Raw genomic sequence first — 23,999 nt, forward strand, 5'->3', positions numbered from 1 at the left:
CATTTCTTATTGGTAATTTGATAGAACTTTTTTCCTGACCAAAAAAAAAAAACTGGTTTTGAATTAAGACTGAAGTGAGAATATTGCATGTAGAAGTACTTTGTTAACTGGAAAGCATTAAATGCATTTCTTCAAATATGTTCAATGAATCACTAGTTTCTAGAACTTTTAATGGTTTGATGAAAAGGTTATAGGTCAACTGAACTTCAGAAATATGGGGTTAAGAAAGTTAACTTTTTTTTTTTTTTTTTAAGCAGACTTCTCAGAGCCCTTAAAAGGATAAACATGTTTTGATTCTTCAAGTGTTATTCAAACTTCTCTAACTATAAATGCTTTGTTCTTGGGTTATCTAATGGGATAGACTGATTGGGGGAACCCTGCATTTAATCATATCGACTGTTATTATCTTGAAATTTTGAGGCTATGCTTTTTTTTTCCTTTGGGACATACTCTTGGAATTATACAAAAAGTTGACATTTTCAGGCACTTATCTGTTACGCAACATGCCTGTAGCTCTTTCCGTTATGAGATAGTCACATGTATCTTTAATTCTCCGAAAAAAGTGAAGTATCTTGTGCTAAAATCTCCCATATTTATTTTAAGTTTGTGTAAATTGAGAAAAATATTTTTACGTTTATGATGATCTGAAATGCTTTAGCTTTACATTTATAATTACATCTGTAGATATAGTAAGGGATTTTACTAAAGGAAGCTTTTTGTGTCTATGTGAAAAGATGCCCTGTTATCTAATGCTTACCACATATAGAGAATAAATAATGTACTCACTTTGATTCTGGTGAAGTTCTATCTATTCTGAAAGAGGTCAATGGGAGGAACACACCCAAGGTAAAAGATTATAATATTGCTACCAAAGACTCAATTTTTTGGGACATCTTATCCTTCATGACTAAAATCATTCATTGCAACATGAAGGCTTAATATTCAGTGCCAAGAGAGAAGTCTGTCAATTGTATTTGGTACCCATCAAATCAGTAGAATTTAAAATTTGTAATTATCGATTAAAAAAAAAAAAGCAATGTTTTTCAAAGGTCATGTAATTTCTCTACTTATTCTGTCCTGGGCATTTCATTAGTAAAAGAAGAAATAAGGATGAACATCTTATTGGACATAGACTCATATTTATGCCACAGATTCCAAAGACGTCGATTTCAAGTAAGGGACAGAAGCAATATATAGTTGTTGTATCAAATTTTTACTGATTTGATTTGATATCTATTAATTATTATTACCAAGAATTTTATTCAGTTACAGATTGTCTAAAAGCCTTTTCTTGCTTAGTCCTGAGCAAGTTGTCATTTATGTAGTGATTTTGGTGATAAATTTCTATTTATTTTGTATGGAATAAATGTAAGGCATTCTTCCCTTCCTCCCCCCAAATTGATTCAGTCTTGCTAATGAATGAAAGTGTTTCCCTTCCCTTGATGGTCCTTTCCCAGGGAGTACATGGATAGTGCTTTTAGCTAAGAGGCACAGCCGTGTGTGAGTGCAGGCCCAGAGGAAAGATGGCTTAGGTTTGAATAGCAGCCTCATTGTTCACTAGCTGTGTGTCTGTGCTCAGGTTACTTAGCCATTCTATGTCTGCTTAGTTTTCCATCTGTGAAATGGAGGTAATAATAGTACTTAGACTGTAGAGTTGTTGTGAGCCGTAGAAATGTGTTCATCTATGCAAAGTGCTTAGAATGGTACCTGGCACACATACTAAGCAGTCCATCAATTGTAGGTATTATTATTCTTTCTTAGAGCAAGGTTGCTTTTTACTGATATTCAGAAAGTTCAAGCTTTGCTTGAAACCTGATTTGTCTTACATTCTAAACAATATCAAGTGTATTTCCTCAAATACATCTTCAAGAAAAAAAATGAATGCTCTGATTTAACCAACAAGAATGTCTTCCATTTAGAGGAAGGAATACATCCTCATCTGAATCTTCTTCTGATTTGAGCCATGGATCTAAGATTCAAGACCACACCCCCATGTGCATGTTTGGCCTAGCAGTATTTTGTTTTGGTTTTTTGTTTTGTCTTTTTGAGATGACTTCAAACAGGACCTTCAGTCACAAGCTCCGGCTTTGCCCTGTTCTATTGTCTTAAACTCTAGCCTGATTCTCCCTGTAGGTTTCGGAGACCGTAACTCCTGTTATTTTAGATGGGTTTTATAGAGTATTGGTCTACATTATACCCAGGGGGCTAAACATATGGAGGAGGGCAGTAAAAGATGTTTTTTTTTCCTGGGGACTTGTTTGTTTTCAATCATAAGACATTGGGATCCTTTGTATTTCCTTAATGAATAAATAATGTGGAACCCCATAGTTCCAGTGTTATGGTGGATGTCATATTCTTGCCAAAAAGTTTAGTTTGTAGAAACTAAGTAAACATAGCACAGTCACACCCAGTAGCATTGGCTGATTCAACATACTATAGAGTGAAGTGATTTGAAAAGAATTGAGTTAACACAGCTGATATAGTACTAAAAATGGTCAGATTGGACCCAACAGGCAGTATAAATATAGGTGAAGAATGCTGAGCATTTTCTTTTCTTGGTGGTGGGCAGGGGCGGCTATAGCAATCGGAGCTCTTGAACAGGTCTTAAATGTCCACAGATTCATAGGGGACTTCTTCTTGTTTGACTTGTGTGTTGTTTGTCTGCCCATGGCCGTTAACTTCTTTCAGTAAGAGTGATGCCCTCTGAGTAATGCCCCTGTTGTGAACCGAGAAAGAGTCATGAATTATTAATGACCTGCAGGGTTACAGAGCCCTTGTAGGAGTGAGAGCCGTGTGCTCTGTACTACAGTTCTGCTCACCTGATCTTGACAAATTAGGAGCATCTAAAACCTGCTCCAGCTTGTTAATACAAGAAGTGGGGGAAAGGTGACTTGGAAATACATCAATATTTAGCCCCTTTGTAGAATCTCAGAAGGATAATAGCAAACAGTGTTTCTTCATAAATAACTGTCTCTCCTATCTTTGTGGTTTAGTGTGGTAGGCTAATGCCTTTCTGTCAAGCTAAGCTTTATGGTTCAATTTCAGCTGTACTCCTTGAGAAACAACTAGGAAAAAAAGGTAAAAACACAATTATAAAGATGCCTACTCCATAATCATTTAGTCCTATTTATAGAACTTGATCCTTTTCAAGTATATTTTCTTCTTTGTATTAAGCTGATGGGGAACGAGAGCAAATAAAACTCTTTACAGGCGCAGCAATTGTTTTATCAATAGCCTGGCTTCTGCAGGAATCTGGCAGGAGGATTAGGAGTTGCAGCCACACTGAAATGTAAAGTGTGGAAGGCTGTGCTGGAAGGAGATGGGTTTTAAAACATCCTAAGTGGGTGCACGCTTGGTTCTTACTATCATTTTATTAATGATAAAGATTATTGTGTATTTATTAGAGCATTATCTAGTATTATTGATCTGTTACTCATTTTTGTTAGGTAGTTATCTAATGGTGTAAATCTGTTTCTTTTTTTTTTTTTCATTTTAATTGAAGTATATCACACAGACAGTGAAATGCACAAATGTGTAGAGCTCAGAGACTTTTTCCATATGCACACACTCACGTTCTCACCCCTCGGATTAAGATGGAGCATAATAAGATGAAGGCTCCGGTCTTGAAGGCCTCCTCACGCACTCTCCCAATCAATACTCCCGCTGAAATTAACTACCGTCTGATGCCTATCGCCATAGATGCGTTTTGCCTGTTCTTGAACTTCATGTAGTTGGAATCACACATTGTATTTTCTTTTATGTCTTGTTTCTCTCAGTCAACATCTTGTCTATGAGATTTATCTAGATGTAAAATAGTAAATGCCCTTTAAAAAATTTTTTTTAGTAAATACCATTTTAACTTAGGTATATGCCTTGTGGCTTGGTTTTTAATTGAGGCTGCTTATTTAGGTGAAATCCTTCTCTGGTATGAGCAGAGTGGTTTTAACAGTTGCCTTGACCAGAGGAACGTGTAAATGCTTCAGAGCTGTTAGAATCCATCGTAACGTTTATGTTCCAAATCCAGCACCACGTAATAAGTATTGTATTAACACAAGGGTCCTCAAATGTTCCTTTTCTGTTGTTCTGACTAATCTAGGAGCAATGTGCTCTCCATTGTGTAAATTAATAAGACCTTAATATTCCTAGTTACTTGTGGCTGGAGGTTGTAAATTGTCATTCTTGCAGTCATGCTGAGAATCGAATTGCGTTTGTGGGCCAGCAACACCCTTGTTAAGCCATCCCACTGTTAAAATAATTAGAGATTCCTGCTAAGTTTGGCCTGTATAAAAAAGTAACACAGGTGGAAAGATTTACATACACATCTTCAATAACAAATTGTTATAATTTCTCAGAAGGTTAATTTTTTATATTTCATATAGATTGTTCGTAATCAACAGTGTGATTACTTTTTCATCACGTTAAGGTACATAGCCTCTGCAGTAGGATGGCTATGTTAAAAAGAGGCATGACCATATATGAACATTATCTTAAATTTATCCAGCATTATCTCATCTCTTTTCCACAAGGGAAAAGTAGAAGGCAACTCTTCCCCAGAAAAGACTCTTATCTTTGTTTATTCCTCCACCTTCTTCTCAGGAATATAGTTTAAGTCCTTCTCCACACAGCTTTTGTCTTCTTTTCTGTTTATCCTAGATTATGAAGGTGTATTAGCTCTGGTTAGGGTTATAAAACAGTTGCCCCCCTGCTGCCCATTTTCAGGACCAGTCCAGTGCCAGCTGCTGCTGTACATTCAGTTTTGTCCCACTGGGCCCAGATTCATCTGTGGAAGCCCTAATCCCCTACTGTGTTGGGCCTTTGGTAGGTAACTAGGTTAGTGGAGGTTATGAGGGTGGGGCCCTCATGATGGGATTAGTGCCCTTCTTAAAAGCGACACCAGAGGACTTGACAAGTAGTGTTCATGACTGACTATGTCAGGATTATGGTAGACATGTATTGATCCTTTATAGTACACATTTTCCGTGTGACATCTTCACAGCATTGTAATTTAGATATTACAACAGCACTGTGAAGTTGGTGTCATCCCCCCTGTCTCATAGAGGAGAGCCTTACTGCTCAGAGGTGAACAGCTGGTCAGTGGTGGGCTGACTTGAATATGAGAAGGAGGATGTCAGAGATTTCTGACCTAGCAATATCAAAGAGGCAATTTATAGGAATTGCAGATCTTTTTAATTTTATTTCATAAACATGGTTACATTTTAAAAGTCCTAGAGGAATGCCTGGGTGGCTCAGTGGGTTGAGCATTAGTCTCTTGGTTTGGCTCAGGTCATGTTCTCAGGGTCTTGGGATGGAGTTCTGGTTTGCTTCGGGCTCTGTGCTCAGCTCGGAGCCTGCTTCCCCTGCTCTCTCTCTCCCTCCGCCCCTCCCCCCACCTGTACACACTCTCTGTCTCTATCAAATAAATAAATAAATCTTTAAAAAGTCCTAGAAAGCTCTATTTAGTGACATATTCAGTAAAAAGGAATACTTACTTTATATTTTTCACAAATCTGTTTGCTCATATTACTAGATAAATTTAAATCCTGCTGTGATTTGTTTTTTAACCATAGCCATTTTGCTTTAGTTTTGTGTCAAATAATTTACCTTATTAATGTTGATCAGAGTTTAAAATAAGTAACCCGCTCCTTGTGTCACGCCCTGTATCCTCACGCCCTGAAGTATGCTTTTTTACTAGCCCCATTTTATTTATTGGTAAGGAAATAGGTTAAAGAATCAGTAGAATTGGTAATCAGATCCAAGCCTTCTGACTCCAGATATTGTTATTTTTTTGCCGACTTTTCTGACTCTTTTAATAGACTCACTTTAAAGGCCATCATTAGGCTTACACTTTAAGGTTATTCACTGATATAAATTGCTATGGGGATAAAATTCCCACCTCGAACGAGCATTCAGTAACCTTTAAAAATATACATGATTTCTGAATTGTATAGAAAGCTGTGGGGAGTTAAAACACTTTAAAATGCAACTTAAGTCTTAATAGTTATAGTTTATGCTGCCTTGATTTTCTTGGCTAAAGAGCTGAGTTTTAAATCTCAAGGGCGAAAAGCGCTGAAAAATCAGAGGGTCTTGGCATACTCCAGCAAAGATAATCGGCCTTTTGTAGTGTGCACAATATGTCAGTAAAACGCAGTCTGCATATTCGAAATGAAGGCAGCCTATTAATTTAAAATTGATTGGAACATCTTTATACAATGATGAGGGCAAATCAAGAAAATTAAATAAACATTCTAATGGGAAATGCGTAATATGTAATGGACTACCAGCTGCATAAAATATTGCAGTTGACAAAACTAGCATTAATGATGAACCGTGAATTGTATTCTTACTGCTTTTATGCTACTTTCTCAAAGAAGGATGTATATTTTTCCACTATTAAATATTTATTCACTTAAGTGATTTTGATGCTACAAAGAAGTGCAGTTTTCAGAAAAATTCCTTCATTTTTACCTTCTTTTCCAGAAATTTTTATAAGGAAAAATAGTTTGAAAACCATTATTGCCAAAATTCTGTTTCCTGTGGTCCTGCCCCTCCAAGTCAAGCTAGTGTTACAACATAAAGACAAATTTATTTACTCCCTGAGAAAGCTGCCTGTTGACGGAATTGTTCCATTTTGGCATGGATTCTAGATTTTTCAAGTTCATAAACCTCTAAGAGACCTGATATTTGTTATGAATTTATTAGATATCAGAAATGACATCCCAGGGAATAGTTACATAATACATAAGGGATGATTGATGGCTCGCTGCTGACCTAGAGCCAGTCGTTTCTACGGCATATTCCATCCTGTACGTTAGGCCCCCTCAGTGGACCAAGGTTGTTGGGTCAGCACAGGCTAACTTCAGGATCTTCCTCCTTTCTGTGGTGTTTGTATCCTCTAAGAATTTGTGCCAATTATTTGGAGCAACACTTTCCGATAGAATTTTCTGGCGTGATGGAATCGTTCTCTCTGAGGTCTGATACAGTAGCCACTGACCATGTACGATGACTGTGCACTTAAGATGTAGTAGGTGTAACTGAGGAGCTAAATTTTTAGTTTTATTTCATTTTAATTAAATTGAAATAGTTACCTGTAGGTAGTGGCGGCCTTTTTGCACAGCACCGTGTAGAACAAGGTTGGCTGCTCCCCGTCACTGTAGGAGAAGCGTGAGCAGATTTGTATTTCCTGACTCTCTTATTAAAAATACCAAATATTTTACATTTTAAAATAATAAATGTTCACTAAAAAATTTGTAAAAAGTAAAGTACAAATAAAAATCCTAGTGCTCTCATTGCCCCAGTAAAATTATTTTTCAAGTTTTAGTGCCAGTAGATTTCTTCACAGTGTTTTTGATTCTACAAATCATTTTTAATATAATTATCTTTGCACAGTTTTTTATCTGGAAATTTTATTTACTATTACAGGGTTATTGCATTTTGTTTGCAAATGTGATTTTAATACCTGTGTAATGATTCAGCAGGTGAAGTGACTGTATTTTATTTAATCAGTTCACTGTTGGCTAGCTGCGGTGTTTCTGGTACGCTGCTCTTATACATCATACTGCTACGTGCATCTTTGTGTGTGAAGCTTTTTCCAGATTTAGGATTTGTTTTTGAAATTTTCCAGTAGATTCAGAGAAATGGAATTTACTGGGTCAAAGTGTTTGAATATTTTTTAAGGCTGATGAATATGTATAGTTGGATTATTGTCCTAAAATGTCGTCACATATAAAAAATACACCCTACATCGACACTAGGCATCCAACATGGCTTTAAGGTTTTGCTGTTGTTGTTGTTTCTGTCATGACAGTTTTATTTTCATGATAAAATTTTCCCGAGTTATGTTTATCTTAAAACTTTAAAGAGTTAGAAATGTGTAAGAGAATTTATCCTTGATAAAGTTTTGTATTTTTTGCTGATATATTACTTTTTCTTCCACTTTATTATTTTCTTGATGGAACAAAAATGAAATAAGAGAGTCTCGTGCTGTTTTGTGCTGTTAAGCAGAGAGAAACCTTCACTATTTTTAGAATTGTTCAAAAAATGTGTGAAGAGGCCAAAGAAGAGACTTCCTGCATTTTACCTACTTTTAAAATAGTAACTTGTTATTGTATTTGTCTTAATATTATTTGAGGAAGAAAAGAGAAAACTACTTGTATCAATTTCATAATTTTGGGATATTAGAAAATAATATTTTAATATGAAAGGAAATAGGATCAGAAATGAGAAAGACAAAACCTAGATGACAGTGATATTTTAACATTGACACTGTAAAAGAAATATACTCAGCGGCCAAAGCAGTTACAGCAAGGGAGAATTTAAAATGTAGACACTGACTGCTGAGCTCAAGGCCTGAGCCCAACTCAGAGCTGTCTCTTTTGAGGTTTCCTGGGTCAGCGGCAGAATAGGCAGTATGACCTGGGGGCATCACACTTCTGTCATCCCTCTTGCTTGTTTGGCATTGATATTGGAGCCAAGCATTTGCCGTTTTGTTTGTTTTGGGTTTTATTTAGTTTTTTTTTAGAGAGGGAGAGAGACTGAGAAGCAGAGAGGCAGAGGCAGAGGCAGAGGGAGAGGGTCTTAAGCAGACACCACGCCCAGCTCAGAGCTGGCTGTGGGCTCAGTCCCACCACCGTGAGATCATGACCTGAGCTGAAATCCAGAGTCAGATGCTTAACAGACAGAGCCATGCAGGCGCCCCAGGCATCTTAACAGCATGTTAACTGATGGACCCAAGCATCTGCCCTTTTTTGAAAAAGGCAGTAGTATCAAATATCAGTCAACGTTTGTCCCCAACTGTCTCCTGGGATGGTTGAGACACTGATGCTGCAACCTTATCAGGAAGTGTGTTACTTACCTCTCTCAGAGGAGACACTCTTTAAAAATAATAACCCCTTTCTTTTTTTCAATAAAACTTTTTTTTTTTTTACTATTATGCCTATTTTTATAATTGCACTTTGAAGGTAGATAACATTAACAGGTAAACATCACTTTCCAAATCAGCATGTGTTGAACCTGCAAGGATTTTTCTGTAACCAGGCTATGCTGAGGACCTAATGATATTATAGGCTTTAGATTTAGCTTTTAGATCTGAATTTAGGTCTTACATCTGCTTCATCGGTGTATTTTTTTAGACACTTCAACTGTGTCACTTTCTGATACTGTACATAACATCTACAAAGCAAAGGGTCAGATCGGAAGATCTTTAACATCACCGTCAGATAAAAAGTAGTTATTTAATCTCAATCTGCACCTCATACCATATACAGAAATTTAAAAATAGATCATAGACCTAAATGTAAAACTTAAAACTGTAAAACTTTCACTGAAGAACATAGAACATGCTCTCCGTGACTTTGGGAAATAGGCAAGATTTTTTAGATGCAACACCAGTGCCTGATCTGTAAAAGAAAACAAATAACAATGAATAGGACTTTGTGGACTTCTCTTCAAAAGGCACTGGTGAGAGGATGAAAACACAAGGCAAGACGTGGAAAAACGTATTCGCAAATGGCATATCTAAGAATGAAGTTATATTTAGAATAAATAAAGAACTCTCGAAACTCAATAAATAAGAAAACCAAATATAACATAGGCAAATGACTGGAACATCTACTTTGGCAAAGATGATACACACACAAGATGATACACACAGCAGGTAAGCACGTGAAAAGATGCTCACCATCACTGGTTAGGGAAATGCAAATTCAGGCACAGTGAGATGCCGTCCTGTACTTGTTAGCATGTATACAATTAAAGAGACTGGTTGTACCAAGAGTTGGTAAGGATGTATTACACCAGGAAATCTCATACACCACAGGTGGAATTGGAAATGGAAAAAGCACTTTTGGTGGGAGATAATTTGGCAGATTTGTAGTTAAATGTACAGTTACTGTAGGAGACCTAGCCTTCCCACTCCCAGACATTTACCTGAGATAAATGAAAGCCTATGTCCATATGGGGATTTGTGTACCAATGTTGATGGTAGCTTTATTTGTAATAGGCAAAAACTGAAAGTAACCTAAATGACCATCAACAGGCAGATAAACACATTTTCGTATATCTATACAAGTGAATAGGATTCAGCGTTTAAAAAGGAGTGAACTGTTGGTACATGGGACGGCGGGAATGACTTCAAAAATCATGACGTGGCAGGAAAGAGACCAGACGACACATTAAAATGTGTCCCATATTGTAAAAAATAGTGGCCATTTGGGGTTAACTCAATAAACCTGACTTTAGTTTTCTAATGTGTATAATTTTCATGAAGAAAACTTGTTTGTAAATGTGCAAATTTTTTAAAAAAAGTCTTTTTTCAAATGAGGCAAATGTATGAAAAAGACTGTGGCTGTAAGCAAGCTTCACTGGGTAAAGGGTAATGCTATGTAAAAGGTGGAAGCCCTCCCCCAATTATAAACTGTATGATTTCATTTGTAAAAGTCCCCCCAAATACAAACCAATCCGTAGGGACAGAGAATAGCTGCGAGGTGCCTGGAGGTGGGGGTGGGGGGGTTACAGAGGGGTGGTGGATTCTTCGGGGGAAGATTTACTCATTATCTTGACTGTGGTGGTGATTTCATGGGAACCTTCCTATGTCCAAACACAGCAAATTATATACTTCAAATACATGCTGCTTATTGAATGCGTATTATAGCTCTTAATAAAGGTTTTAAAAACATGCAGTCCTTTGAATCTCTTTACCTAGATATCTAGATAAGCTTCTTTTCAAAGAAATTTGCAAGCTAATCAGTACTTACTGAGTTGATGCAGGTGCGAATAAGGGTCTGCCTGAGGATTGCCACATTGCCTCTCGAGTTTAAACCAGTCACATGGGTCTGAGTCCGGGCACCTCTGACCGAGTTCCAGACCTGTGGGATTGAGAGAACAAACTGAAATCCAGAAATAAACCGTGGTTGTGAAAAAAAATTTTTTCCCCCAGAGTCTGCCTCACCCACCATTTCCAAAATGTTGACTTTTCTTACAGTTTCAGGTGCAAAGAGTATTTTTGTCTGTGGCTTTCGTTGCCCACAGTGCCCTTACTGGCGAGGACCCTTGTCTAGAGCTGGAAGGGCCACCAGGAATGGAGGAACTAATAAGTGAACCTTTGCAGAACTAATGAAGTAACTTCATTCCAAAGGTACAAAGGCAAGCCTCCCGCCCAGCTCAGCTGTTGAGGACCTTGAACGGTCCCTTTCCAACTGACCTACTGTAAAAGGAAGCTTTTCTGCCCGTCCTCTTCGGCTGAGCCTCGCTGGCTCTTGCTGAGGGCGCGTACGTGTGCGTGTGCTGTCCCGCGGCTGCTGTTCTTGTGTGTTCTCTCCCATGCCCGTGGTCAGATGGCAGGGCGGGCTTCAGGTTTTCAAGATTTCTTCCAGCATGATCTTCAGCATCCACCGACTTTGAATCCATCTTTACGGAATGTATGTTGTGTGTTAGATGCTGTGCAAAGATGAATTACACATCAGCCTCACAATTTGCTTGTCAGGGACTTTTTACCCTAGTCAAAGCTCAAAATATATCTTAGGCACTTCCTTTTATCTGTTTATCCGCAGTCCCATTCTTTGCAGTCCTGGAGGACTTTCTCAACCTCACTGCCCTCCCTTCTCTGCCTTGATTCTCAGGTAATTCTTTGGGAACGTCAGAGCCTACATTACCGACCTGTCAGAATCCTGGCCAGACATTTTTCTGGCTGCAGTCTGATTTAGTATGCCATTTCTCAGAACTGACAACTCAGAAATCTTAAACTTGGCAAGCCCACTCTCTGACAATGAAGTTTTACTTATTTATTTATTTTACTTCTGCTATCCTTTCATTTCCCATAAGTCAGATACTAGAGCTCATCAAGACTTTTCTCCAGAGCTGTCCCAATCATCAGAGTCAAATAATTCCTCTTGACATTTTCCTCTACAAAGGCTTCATTTCATTATAGGGAGTGACTTCATTTTTTGCTTCTTCCAGCATTAAACATTCACTAGAATCCACAACTCCCTGACTTCCCTAACTTTGCAGTAAACAAACATTCTCTTTTGTACTTCTGTCCCTGAGGTCTTCCTCTCCATCTGTGAAAAGCTTACTCTCTCCATTGTCCCCAACCCATCTCAGAAGAAAGACCGAATTTCTTATATTTTGCTTCTTATTAACTGATCTCTTCCCTTGCTGATCTGAAATCCAGGGTTTCTTAATTTGAATAATGACATGTACTTGTGTCTATTTCTGGACTTTCATCCCGTCATCTTTCCATTTATGAGTCAGTAGGTTATTGCGCTTTTGTAAGATGTTTACTGTCCATTCAGTCGGGTTCTCTTTTCTTTCTTCCTCTTTTAAAAATAGTTATTCTCAGAAATTCATTCCAGATAACTTTAGAATAACTTCACTAAGCTTCCCAAAGTTATATTGCAGATGTTATTAGAACTGCATTCCATCTGCAGATTAATTAGAGAATGGATCACCTTAACCAAGTTATTCTTCCCATACAGCCCTATCATATTTCTCTATTTGTTAAGATGTTTCCCTCCATCTCTTACCCTAGCTTACTGCTTTCTTCATGTAGGTCCTGTGCGATTTTTATTTTAGATATTTTATACCTATTATCGATACTGTAAGTGGCATACTGTGGTTTGCTTCTGACCTTAAAAGCTGTCTACATGTGATTTCACCCAATCCGGTATATTGAGTACTTCCAAAATCTACATTCTGAGCTACAGTGCCTTATTTTCATTTTTTGGTTGAACATCATCCTCTTGGAGTTACCTCAAATTCAGTGTATTTAAAAATAAGCTTTTCTTTCTCTGCCACCCCAAATTGCCCTCTCTGTGTGTTACCCTCTTTATTTTATTACTGCCCTAGCCATATAGGGTCAACACCATGAAACCCTCGTTGTCTTATATGCCAATTCTTTTTTTTTTTTTTAATATTCACATATTTCTTTTTTTTTTTTTTTAAGATTTTATTTATTTGACAGACCGAGATCACAAGTAGTCAGAAAGGCAGGCAGAGAGAGAGAGGAGGAAGCAGGCTCCCCGCTGAGCAGAGAGCCTGATGCAGGGCTTGATCCCAGGACCCTGAGATCATGACCCGAGCAGAAGGCAGAGGCTTAACCCACTGAGCCACCCAAGGTGCCCCCTATATGCCAATTCTTTTGATTATACCCCACAGTGTTTCTTTTGTCCGTTTTCTTCTCTCCAGACCCATTGTCCTGTTTTGTTCTAGTCGGTATTATTTGTTGCCTGATATTGTTGTGATGGCTTCTTTAGTTTTGTTTGGCCTCTTGTCTCTCTTCCTACTGTCTCAACCCTATCTGTCTTCTATAATAATTCTGGTATCTAGAATACTGATGCCATTGTTGGCCCAAGTTGACTCTGGCTTATCTGATGAATTCCAAAGAGCATACCTTCCACACAAGATCCTTCAAAAGTTGACCCCAACATAATATTACCATTTTGCTTTATGTCCCACTTCCACCTGCATCCCATCACTCGTCTTCCAACAACTGTCTGCATCTCGTGTGCTCCCTGGACTCGGGTTCTGGATTTCTGCCATGTAGTCTGCCTGAAATGACTTTCCAATACCACTCTCCCTGTCTTGGTACAGTCTGACTTCTCTTTCATACCCCAGTTCCTCTATTGCTTTTACTGTGGTCTCTATCTACAAGGGTGGGCAGGACACACATGGTTCCTGCCTCAAAGTCATTTAACATTAGGACCAGTTCCATCACCATCATTCAATGTTTACAAATTAATTAGTGCACATTACTAATTTATAAACATTCTAGGAGTATTTCTTCAAAAGTTAGGATAATAGGGAAAATAGATAAACTCTGACAATATTTGAAGTCTGCATATGTTTATAAAGTAATTGTTAAATATCCTGCTCTTGGATAAGATTGTTTCCAACTTTCACTCTTTCCAACAATGTCCCATTAAACATTCCTGTTGCTAGACTACTGTCCACATCTCCAATTTTGGTTTTTTAAGGTAAATTCTTATGAGTGGTGTTACTGTGTTACTGTATTCTCTGGTGGGATTTCATGACATTTGATATGTATTGTCAAATTATAGGTAGGATATTTATATCTCTGCTGTAGATTGTTTTTAAATCAGAAAGAGGCATATATCATATGTTGCAGTAGACATCTCTGGTAGACAGGCTTTCATGTGATTATTTGCATTTTTGTGTTTTATAGATTTGTATTATCCCTAACTTTCTATAATGAATGCTTAAAAAAAAATTGTTGGGTCTCTACAAAGCTTCTGAATTTTCTAAAATTTGAAAGAAGTGTTTAAAATTCTTTCTTTTAAGATTTCTATTTATTTTAGAGAGAGAGGGAGAGAAAGCATAATGGGGAGGGGTGTGGGAGAGAGAGAAAGAGAGAGAAACTCAAGCAGACTCGCTGATGAGGGCAATCCTGACCTTGGGCTCCATCTCGGGACCTGACCCAAAAATGAAGAGTTGGATGCTTAATGGACTGAGCTTCCCAGGTGCCCCTGATTGTTTTAAATTTAATTTTGAATTAATTTTGAAACATAACTTAAGATGCTTCATATTTTTATAGATGGACTATATCTCAATTTAATATATCTTCTTCAAAGTATAAAATTTAAACCTGAGTTATCAAAACTTCCAATTGGGCTTTCCATTTTTTTTCTTTTTTTGCTGAAGTAGTTAATGTCACAAAATAAAAATGAAGGACTCGGAGATTTTTCTCCCTTATCTTAGTTTACTGGTACTAATTTTACCAGAAAACCAGTATCATAAGTCTTGAATCTGTTTCTTCACAATGTTGTGCTTTTGGTTGTATAAGTGAAATATCAAAGAAAAATATTTTGGTTTAGAAAATTAAGTAATATTTCAAGTCATATTTTTCTGACCAGTAAGACCATACCTTTAGAGTATTTTGTTTTGTTTTGTGTTTTTCTGTTTTTTTTTGTTTTTTGTTTTATTTTGAGCCAAATTATGACCACAGTGATTTTCCCAAGTAAAAGGCTTAACTTTACATTATTTGGGGTTTCTGCCACATCAAACTTAAGTCCTTCCGGAGCTACCAGCATCTGGCCCTCCCCTGCTTCTGTACTTTGCAGCCCCAGTGCCCACTGATGAGCCAGCGGTGCCTGCTTCCACTAGGACCTTCCAGCCCCCAGTGTGTCTGCCTCCCAGGGCCTGATTGGATGATGAGTCCCCTCTCCTTCACCCACATGTCCTCGCCTTCTGATCCCACCCCGCCCTTGACCAGGTCTCTGTTCATTCTTCACATAATTTGACATTTGATTACTTTCTATTTTTGTCTTACAGTTCTCAAACTTGTATATATTTTTTTCTTAGACCCTTTTAGTGATGAGTATACAACAGATAATTAGTAAATATTTCTAGTATGACTGATAAATTCTTTTATGATTTGAAAATTTGGATTACTGCATAAATGTTCCAGAGTCCTTGATTTTTTTCTTAAGAAATAATTTATAACCCCGAGGATCCTGGCTTTCTGTTCTCATCAAAATGACTGGCCCTTCTTTAGGATGCCTGTATGGAACTTCTCATCAATAAGCGGTAGAGAGAAAAGGATGTCAGAACTGAATTTGAGTCCTGCTTCTTCAGTAGCCTAGCTTTCAGGTTTTAAATATAGGGCCTGATTTCCTTTATCTGAAGATGGATAGGTTTATACTAGATTATTCTTAAATAATACTTCTGTTATTTTGAAATGCCACCTTAAATATTCTAGAGTGTGTGGAGTATCTTGTACTATTAGGTGATGTTGGTATCAGCTGCTCTGTTGAGCATAAAGTAGAACTTTCACTTTTAAGTCTTTGTTTATAGATTAATGTTTATATCAGTCAGATAATATAAAAATCACTTACAGATTTTAGCTGCAAAATGTTATGGTTCAGCTAGTTATTTCGGAAAGCCTGGTGATTTTTAAAAATTCTATAGTGAAAAATTATAAATATGATGTATTTGATAGCATATTTTTCCCCTTAGCTTTAACAGTCTTGAAAAGAAAAGAAAAGAAAAAAAAAACAAAAAACTTTTTTTTTTCTTTTTTTCATTTTCCTTTCGTGAAACCTGCCACATCGAAGCGGGAAGCTTGGGTGGATGTCAAGATTTCTTTTCATTTCTGGCCCCAGCATTCTGTCTGGCTAAGGTACAAGGGCTTGACCTCTTTGTGTGGCTCTGCTGAAGTATTTGTCCCCTACGAAAGCCAATACAATCAACAGCACCGGCATAGATAAAGAGCTGCATAGGGTTGTATTTTAGTGGCAAGGCTGTTTTGTGACCATGTTCTGCAGGCAGACTAGAGGTGACAGTATTATTTACTTTTGTTGCTTGGGGTCCAAAGAGAGAATAAATTGCTATTGATTTTTGAGACATTGCAGTGAAGGGCCTGAGTGCCTTCAGAAGAGCTGGGTGGCAGGACAGCCGGTGATGGTACAGGCTGCCTTTGAAAACGAAAATTCATTTTCTTGTTATTGTCATAAAGATTTTTTTTTCATTCTTAGCGTGAGTTACAAGAAGATGTAGCTGTGGGGCTTTTACTATTATAAATGTTTTCTATCCCCCTGAAAGAATGGGATTCAGCACTTTCCATAGCAATCTGAAATTGACAAATAGAGTTCTGTGTACGTACCTGCATCCACGTGATGACCTGGAGTTCGAAACGATATTTAAATCTGACTGTATATATTAACCACTTCACCAAGCACACTTTTAGGTTTTGCAAATGTTCAGTAGCACAAAGGAAGGGAGTTTGGTTCTTGTCTTATTTTGTTTCAGTTTGTAAATATTAAATGTGCTTCTGAAGTGGTGTGTTTGCTTTCCACGGTGGTAATCTTAATTTATGGTTCAGATATAATATTTAAATGCCCATTTTTTTCAATTTGGAAAATAATGAGAACATTCTAAGTATATCATACCCCATGCCCCATTCCTCACCCCTGTATGATTCCTTACAAGATTATTACGCTTTGGAATATTAGGATCGTCCTTTTTGGTGCCACCTGAGCGTGGATGCAGAGAAGTAGCTGCAGATTCATTCATACCGTTTGCCTGTCAGTTTTCTGAAGTCAGCAGTGCACTCCGAATTTCGTGACCTGGGATGGCTTATGTTTGCAAGCATCTGTGTCGGGAAGTGAGAGTTACTGGCATCCAGACCTTCACATACATAAAAGGGGGTACTAAGTATGAGACTGGTAATGAATGGCACATATGGGGAAATTTTGAGATTGCGAATGAGAGTAACCTTCCTGAATTAGGAAATGGTGTTGGAAAGAATATAGTTACATAAGTGACAGTTAAATCAGAATTCCTTAATTCTAAAGTTTAGCTTCCCATCCAGATCTCTAAATAAACAGCCCCCTTTAAAACACAATATTATTAAATGGGATTTCTGACTCAAGAAGACACCACTGTTAATGTTTTCAACTAGGTGGAATCTATATAATCATTTTATATTCTCTGGTAGTTTGTTACTATTAATCTGTTCAGATGTGAACACATGTAAAAACATGTTTATTTGAAAAAAAGATGTCTACTCATTTTTTAGTTTCACAGGTAGGAATCTCAGGCTTCTTTGACAATGATGGGATGATGGGATGCCCATTCCGGTGGAGAGGATGGTAGAGCAGGATAAAAGCATTGACTTTAGGGGTTTAGAGGCCTGAGATCCAAACTCACTGCTTTCAGTTATTCCTATAACTTAGGCAAATTGTTTACCCCCTCTGGCCTTTATTTTCACGTTCTGAAATGCTGATAAATTTTTAAAGTACAAATGACATCATTACTGTAGTCCAAGTATGTTGTTACTTCATCTCCATCATCTTTGTCGTCATCATCATCATCATCAGTGCCTCCTCCCAGATTGAAGGACCTGCCTGGAAAGTGTCTCTGCTGAAGAGAGGGAGCACGCCACTGAGTCTCTCCCTCCTGTCTTTCCTTTCGTGTCCCCGGGCCTCCTAGGAATTTCCCGTGATTCCACAGACTTGAGTCACTCTAAGCAAATAGATTCAGATTATAACCGAGTCCATTGTTTTTTGCAAGTTGACACATGTTGGCAGTGTTTAAAGAACTTGAACGTTGATCATTAGCGCGACTTACAAACTAGTGCCTGCCACATGCCAGGTTATATCCTCGAGGCTCCGAGATGCTGCAGGAGTGGCCGGGCTGAGTACTTCCTAGCGTACCCTTTGTCTCCACCTTTAGGCTCTGTAGGAGTGTTGGGTGAGGAACTCAGGCCAGGCTGCCTTGCAGTTGTTGATCTGACTGTGGATGGCACACAACAGACTGAGTTTCAGCTCCATCTGCTGGGATCTTGCGTTCCCTTCTTCTGCCTCCCCTGCAGGGCCCGGCCTTCTCCTGCTCTGGCAACTGCCCCCCTGGGCAGCCTCTCCTGTGCTGGGAGCACACATCCTGGGTCAGGGCCTCTTCTGCCACTGCTGGCCCTGAGCATTCCTGCAGCTTCGCGTCTGTATTTGGGCTCTCCGTGTTCTGCTGGCGCAGGAGCAGAGAACAAGGTAAAGGGGGTGTTTGGGTATTACCTTGTGGGATGATGTACTTTTCTGATCTTAAATCTTTATTTTTAAATCCATGCCCCCTTTACAATAAAGTTGCCTATTTTAATGTTACAATTATGAACTTTTTCATTTTCTAAGTATAGTATTCTATTAAAGTATTGACTAAAAGATGTCTTATTGAATCCATATCTTCCACTTCTACCCTTCACACCAGTTGAAAATCCTTACTGTAATTATTCAAAGAACATGTATTGTCATTCATTTTTTTTTAAGATTTTATTTATTTGTCAGAGAGAGAGAGGGAGAGAGAGAGCACAAGCAGGGAGAGCAGCAGGCAGAAGGAGAAGCAGGCTCCCTTTGGAGCAAGGAACCAGAAGCTGGGCTCGATCTCAGGACCCTGGGATCTTGACTTGAGCAGAAGACAGATGCTTAACTGACTGAGCCACCCAGGCATCCCTGTTTTGTCATTGTTTTAATCATTATAAGAAACTGTGGGAAATGTGTGACATTTCTCTTAGAGAAAAAAATTCAGTTTTTTTCCTTCTTTTGTCTAAAATTTATTTTCATTTGAAAATAAATATTTTGCAGTAATAAGAGCTAATGTGTCTGTGCCAGATCGAGTATGTGTCAATATTTGCTATAGGTACTGTGTATGAATCCCTTCCTATGGATTATCTAATCTTCACAGTAGCTCTAAGAGATAAGGACTAATATTATCCTCATTTTGTAGATGAAGTATTGGAGGCACTAACCATGTAAATAATTTGTCTCCTGTTATAGCTGTTAATGTGAACCCTCGTAGTGTGAACGTCGTAGTGTGAACCATCGTAGTGTGAACCGTTGTTAGTGTGAATTGTCATAGTGTGAACGTCATAGTGTGAACTGTCGTAGTGTGAACCGTCATGGTGTGAATCGCCGTAGTGTGAACGTCATAGTGTGAACCGTCGTTAATGTGAACCATTGTAGTGTGAAGTTGTAGAGTGAACCGTCATTAGTGTGAACGTCGTAGTGTGAACCATCGTTAGTGTGAATCGTCGTTAGTGTGAATGTCGTAGTGTGAACGTCATAGTGTGAACCGTCGTAGTGTGAACCGTCGTTAGTGTGAACTGTCTGTGATTCCGTCGCAGACAGTAAGTTTCTGGTGTGCATGTTCCTAATTACTGTGTGTGCTGTATTTCTCTGTTGGGTGCTGAATGTTACTTGAATACATGATGTTGTAATTGAGAGTCTGATCAGCAACCCAAGAGTCTAACAATATCCAAGACTAATATCCAAGAGTCTAACAAAGTCTATAATGGCAGCTTACTTTATTGGCGTACAGTTTATTTAATCAGTTACATTTTTACTGGTAGTACTTATTTGTTGGAAGAAAGGAGAATGAGAGTGGGGGTGAGAAAGAACTCAAAACATGTTTGTAATAGGTAGTTTTAAAAATAGTTCTTAAAAATAGGATAGCTGTTTGCTTACCATGTGTAACTCCATGTGTGACTTCTTAAAGATTATGACTTTTATCTGTAAAATGAAATGATGGTGACTCACAAGATACTTTGTATAGCTTAAATTTGAGACATTTTCAAAGTAATAGGAAAAAAATTAATCTTTTTATTTTTATCACAATTCATTTACCTTAAATGCATTTGTTAAATGTATTTTGAAAGCTTAACTAAAAGATAAACAGCAGTCAGATTTTATATACTATACCACGTGTGGATTATATACTTTGTAATTTACCATTTTAAATCTTAAAAAAATATCCTGGCTTTGCATTATGATCTCGCAAGGAACGCAAAGTTATTTTTACTCCTGAACTGAGAAAAACAAAATGTTCAGGTAAATCTGTCACACACAGACATATAATCTGTGCCAATAAAAAGAATTGTTAAATTATCCACTGCATAGGATTAGCCAGTTTTCTTAATTAGCATGGATAATTGAGGCTCCGCACTTCCTTAGTAGTACTATCATGAGTGTCTTTTAGATGATAATTTTCTATATTGTCCTCAATTAATTTGTAAGTAATTAGATGGAGCTTAGCAGTAACCTGATGTGTTCATTCTTCTTATTAATATAGGTTGAAATTCATAATCCTAAGTACTTTGTAACCTCATTTTAATATGTCATCTGTGTTGTACCTGTAAATTCAATGTTTGTTTATAATGGAAACAAGAATTAGTTGAGTTTGTTTGTCCTGAAATTCTGCTTATTATGTGAGTGCTTACTTGTTAAATTTTAATACACAGGCTATGGGTACCAGGTACCTCCTCTACCAGGAGACTGCTTTTTATTAATTATTTTCCTGTTTTACTGTGATACTTTTAACAAATTTACCAACTTAGCTTAAAAATGAGATTTCTATTTTTAAATTAAACTGACATAATTTTGAAATTGGACTTTGTAAAAGTTTTTGCAGAAAAAATGATGAATCCCCAATTTATTTGTAACATAAAAACATTATAGAATGGCATACTATATGCGAACACTTTAATTCACTTACTGAATTGGTTTATATTCTTATTTCCTCAGCTTTCTCAGCCTTTCTGAACATTTCACTCTGTTAGGACTGATCTCTTAAGTGCTGTGCAGAGATATAGGAAATCGGGGGCTGTAATTTGTTTTCTTTCTTTTTCTTTTTTTTAATATTTACTTATTTATTTGGAGAGAGTACAGGCATGGTGTGTTGGGGGGCAAAGAGAGAGGGAGAAAGAATCTCAAGCAGTCTCCCCTCTGAGCTCAGAGTCTGATGCAGGTGTGATCTCCCATCCCTGAGATCATGACCTGAGCCAAAAACAAGAGCCAGACGCTTAACCAACTGAGACACCTAGGCTCCTCTACATCTTGTTTTTGACAAGGAGTGGCACTTGTGTATACATGAATGTTGATAGTTCCTATCTGTTTTTCAAGGAATTCTAGCTCCTTTGTCAATTTCATTATTTTCCTCAATTAGTGGAAAATCCAGGGTATTAATTCACAGATATTATTAGAACCTATATGCTATTATAATGGCCCTCAGAAACTTGCTTTATTCTAATCACAGGATAAAAAAACATGCATCTGAGAATGATAAAAATGAAAGCTACCACCTCCTTTTCCCCTAGAGATACCTTAGAAATAGAGGAATAAGCTGAGAATGATCAGAGGTTGGGCAGGTCTTCACCATGGTAGCAAATCAGTGAATGCAGCCACCTCCTTACCCAACCAAAGTTTGGTCTTTTCTTCTTAGACTCATGTAACCAACCATGAGCTGGCTGTGGTTTTTAGTCAGAAGGGTTTGTTTGTTTATTTTTCAATTCTGTTGTCTCTTTTCTGGGTGAGGAAACTTACCTTCCAACCTTAGTTGTTTCTTAACATGTCTTAGAAGTCCTTTTCTGGGCGTACACACTTCTCTTCTATCTATTAGGAACCAGCAGGGATTTAATCCAATTATGGTGCCTTTTTTTCTTTTTTATTTTGTTTTGTTTTTTTCCCAACCTGTAAAAAGAAATTTACATGTTAAAATATTTAACAGTTTTAAATGCTCTTATTTTTGTGATGTCTCCTGGACATGCAACAGTTTTAACATGGTGTTGACCAAACAGACATCATGGGGGTGTGTTTTCAAGAACCCCAACTCGGAGGGAAATCCCCATGGTCTTCTACTGAGTGCTTTCCTTGGGGTGATGAAATCTCTCCTGTGTGTGCTCCTCTCCACACAAGGTGGTCAAGTTCCTACCACCTTCTTCGGGGAAGAATGGAAATCTCTGTGGCTTTGAGCAAGGCATTTAACCTTATCTTGCCACACTTTTAATGGGGACGGTAGTAGTGCCTCCCTCAGAGGGTTATTGTATTGAAAGTCAGTACGTAGGTGAAATGTTTTGAGTGATTCTGACAGCAAAAGACATTTTAGTAAGTATTAACTAATAAATACAGAACCACTGGCTTGCAGGTTGTTCATGGGTAATGAGTTGTAGGGATGGAGGCACATTGGGGAACAGCTGGACACGGGGGCACTCTGCTCCCAGGTTCTCCCAATCCAGGGTGCTCCATGTCCTTTCATTTTAAGGCTTTTGGTCTCTCCTCTTCCTTCTCTTCAGCTCAAGTCACCCCCCCCAAACCTCCCTTCACCCCAGCCCCAGACTTTGAAATAGATTTTCTATTCCAAGTATGGTTTTCCATTCCAAGTGTGAGTTCTGTTCTAAACCTCTCCAAGTGTGTACCTTTATCTTTCCTGCCTCACATTTGATTACTTATCTGAACCTTTCTTTCTGCTTTGCAAAAAAGTATGAAGTGCTAGAGAACATACCAAATACAGAGATATGAATAGTTGATTCCCTCAGCCATAATCCTGCCGTATTTAATAAGCCTGGTTTACTGACTGCAGAGTTCCAGGACACAGGAATGTTCAGGTGTTAGAGGGCAGAGCCTAGAACCCCATTGATTGTGTCTAGTAAAGACACCACTGTGTTCAGGGTTCTCCATTGTGCTAGATCCTGCTGCCTCTTGGCCTCCTAATCAATCCCAACTAACAGTAATGTGGTTAGGACTCCATGTCTTCATTCCCTTTGCCTCCCCAATGTTATCTAGTTCTCTTTATTCTTTAGCCTCTACTTTATCTTATTCTCTGCCTGGTATATTTAGGCATTAGAATTTTCATAGAAATGTCGTCAGAAACTTGTTGAGCTTCTGACTTAGCCTTGAGCATCTGAAATCAGCGCAGGCCCGTGCTCCCTAACCACTGTTCTTTCTTCGTTGAATGTTGCTCTGCGCTTGGAATTCTCAGTTATACATTTCATCTCCTTTTTAGTTTGAAAGTCAAACACCTATGAACCAAACCAAGGAAGACTCTTACACAAACAGAATACAGTACAAAGATTAAATGGGCATTTACAAATAAAGGCAAAACCACACTAATTGGGCTGACCATCTTAAGATCAACGAACTAAACTTGTGGATTGTCCCCCTTTGTCGCATTCATCTACTTCACAGACTTTGTTGAGTGTTTACTGTATAGAGGATCTTGAGAGGTCTTCTTGACACAAAGGTGAGTAAGAGCTCTACCTTTCAGGAGCCTTCCTTTTGTATGGGAAAAACGGACAAATCAATCTGCCATGGTCAGTACTCCTGCCCAGTAAAGATTTCTGTTTCACCAATACACTATGCCTTTGTATGTCATTTCCTCTGCACATTCTCTCCTTTCCACCTAGGAAATAGGAATTCATCCTTTAAAATCAAACTCAAACACTGTTTTCTTGTACAGTCTTTCCTGACACCCTTGGACAGTCCTTCTCCATGATCCCATGGCTATTTATAGAGACCTTTTTTTTAAAATTAAGTTTTTATTTCTTTATTTGACACACAGAAAACAAGCAGGGGGAGCAGCAGAGATAAAGGGAGAAGCAAAGCTGCTTCCCCCTTATCAGGGAGCCCAGTGAGGGACTTGATCCCATGACCCTGGGGTCAGGATCTGAGCCCAAGGCAGGCACTTAATTGACTGAGCCACTCAGGCATCCCTCTACAGACCTTTAAGGT

At 38.1% G+C, this 23,999-nt stretch overlaps 1 protein-coding gene and 1 long non-coding RNA gene across 4 annotated transcripts in view; one reads left to right on the top strand and one right to left on the bottom strand.

Annotated features, from left to right (window-relative positions):
• PRKN (parkin RBR E3 ubiquitin protein ligase) overlaps nucleotides 1-23,999 on the top strand; it is a 1,310,068-nt gene that overhangs the window by 37,597 nt on the left and 1,248,472 nt on the right. The window lies entirely within an intron of this gene.
• Nucleotides 1,195-11,268, bottom strand: LOC122902745. Of its 2 annotated transcripts, XR_006383858.1 has the most exons (4): nucleotides 10,950-11,268; nucleotides 10,752-10,862; nucleotides 7,086-7,148; nucleotides 1,195-2,716 (listed from the first exon to the last, which is right to left on the bottom strand). It is a non-coding gene; the product is annotated as an uncharacterized LOC122902745 (long non-coding RNA). The 2 variants fall into 2 exon arrangements; XR_006383857.1 differs by lacking the exon at nucleotides 7,086-7,148 and having other exon boundaries at nucleotides 10,950-11,263.

This window comes from Neovison vison, chromosome 1, assembly GCF_020171115.1.
Source record: "Neovison vison isolate M4711 chromosome 1, ASM_NN_V1, whole genome shotgun sequence".
In the NCBI taxonomy this organism is placed as follows: Eukaryota; Metazoa; Chordata; class Mammalia; order Carnivora; family Mustelidae; genus Neogale; species Neogale vison.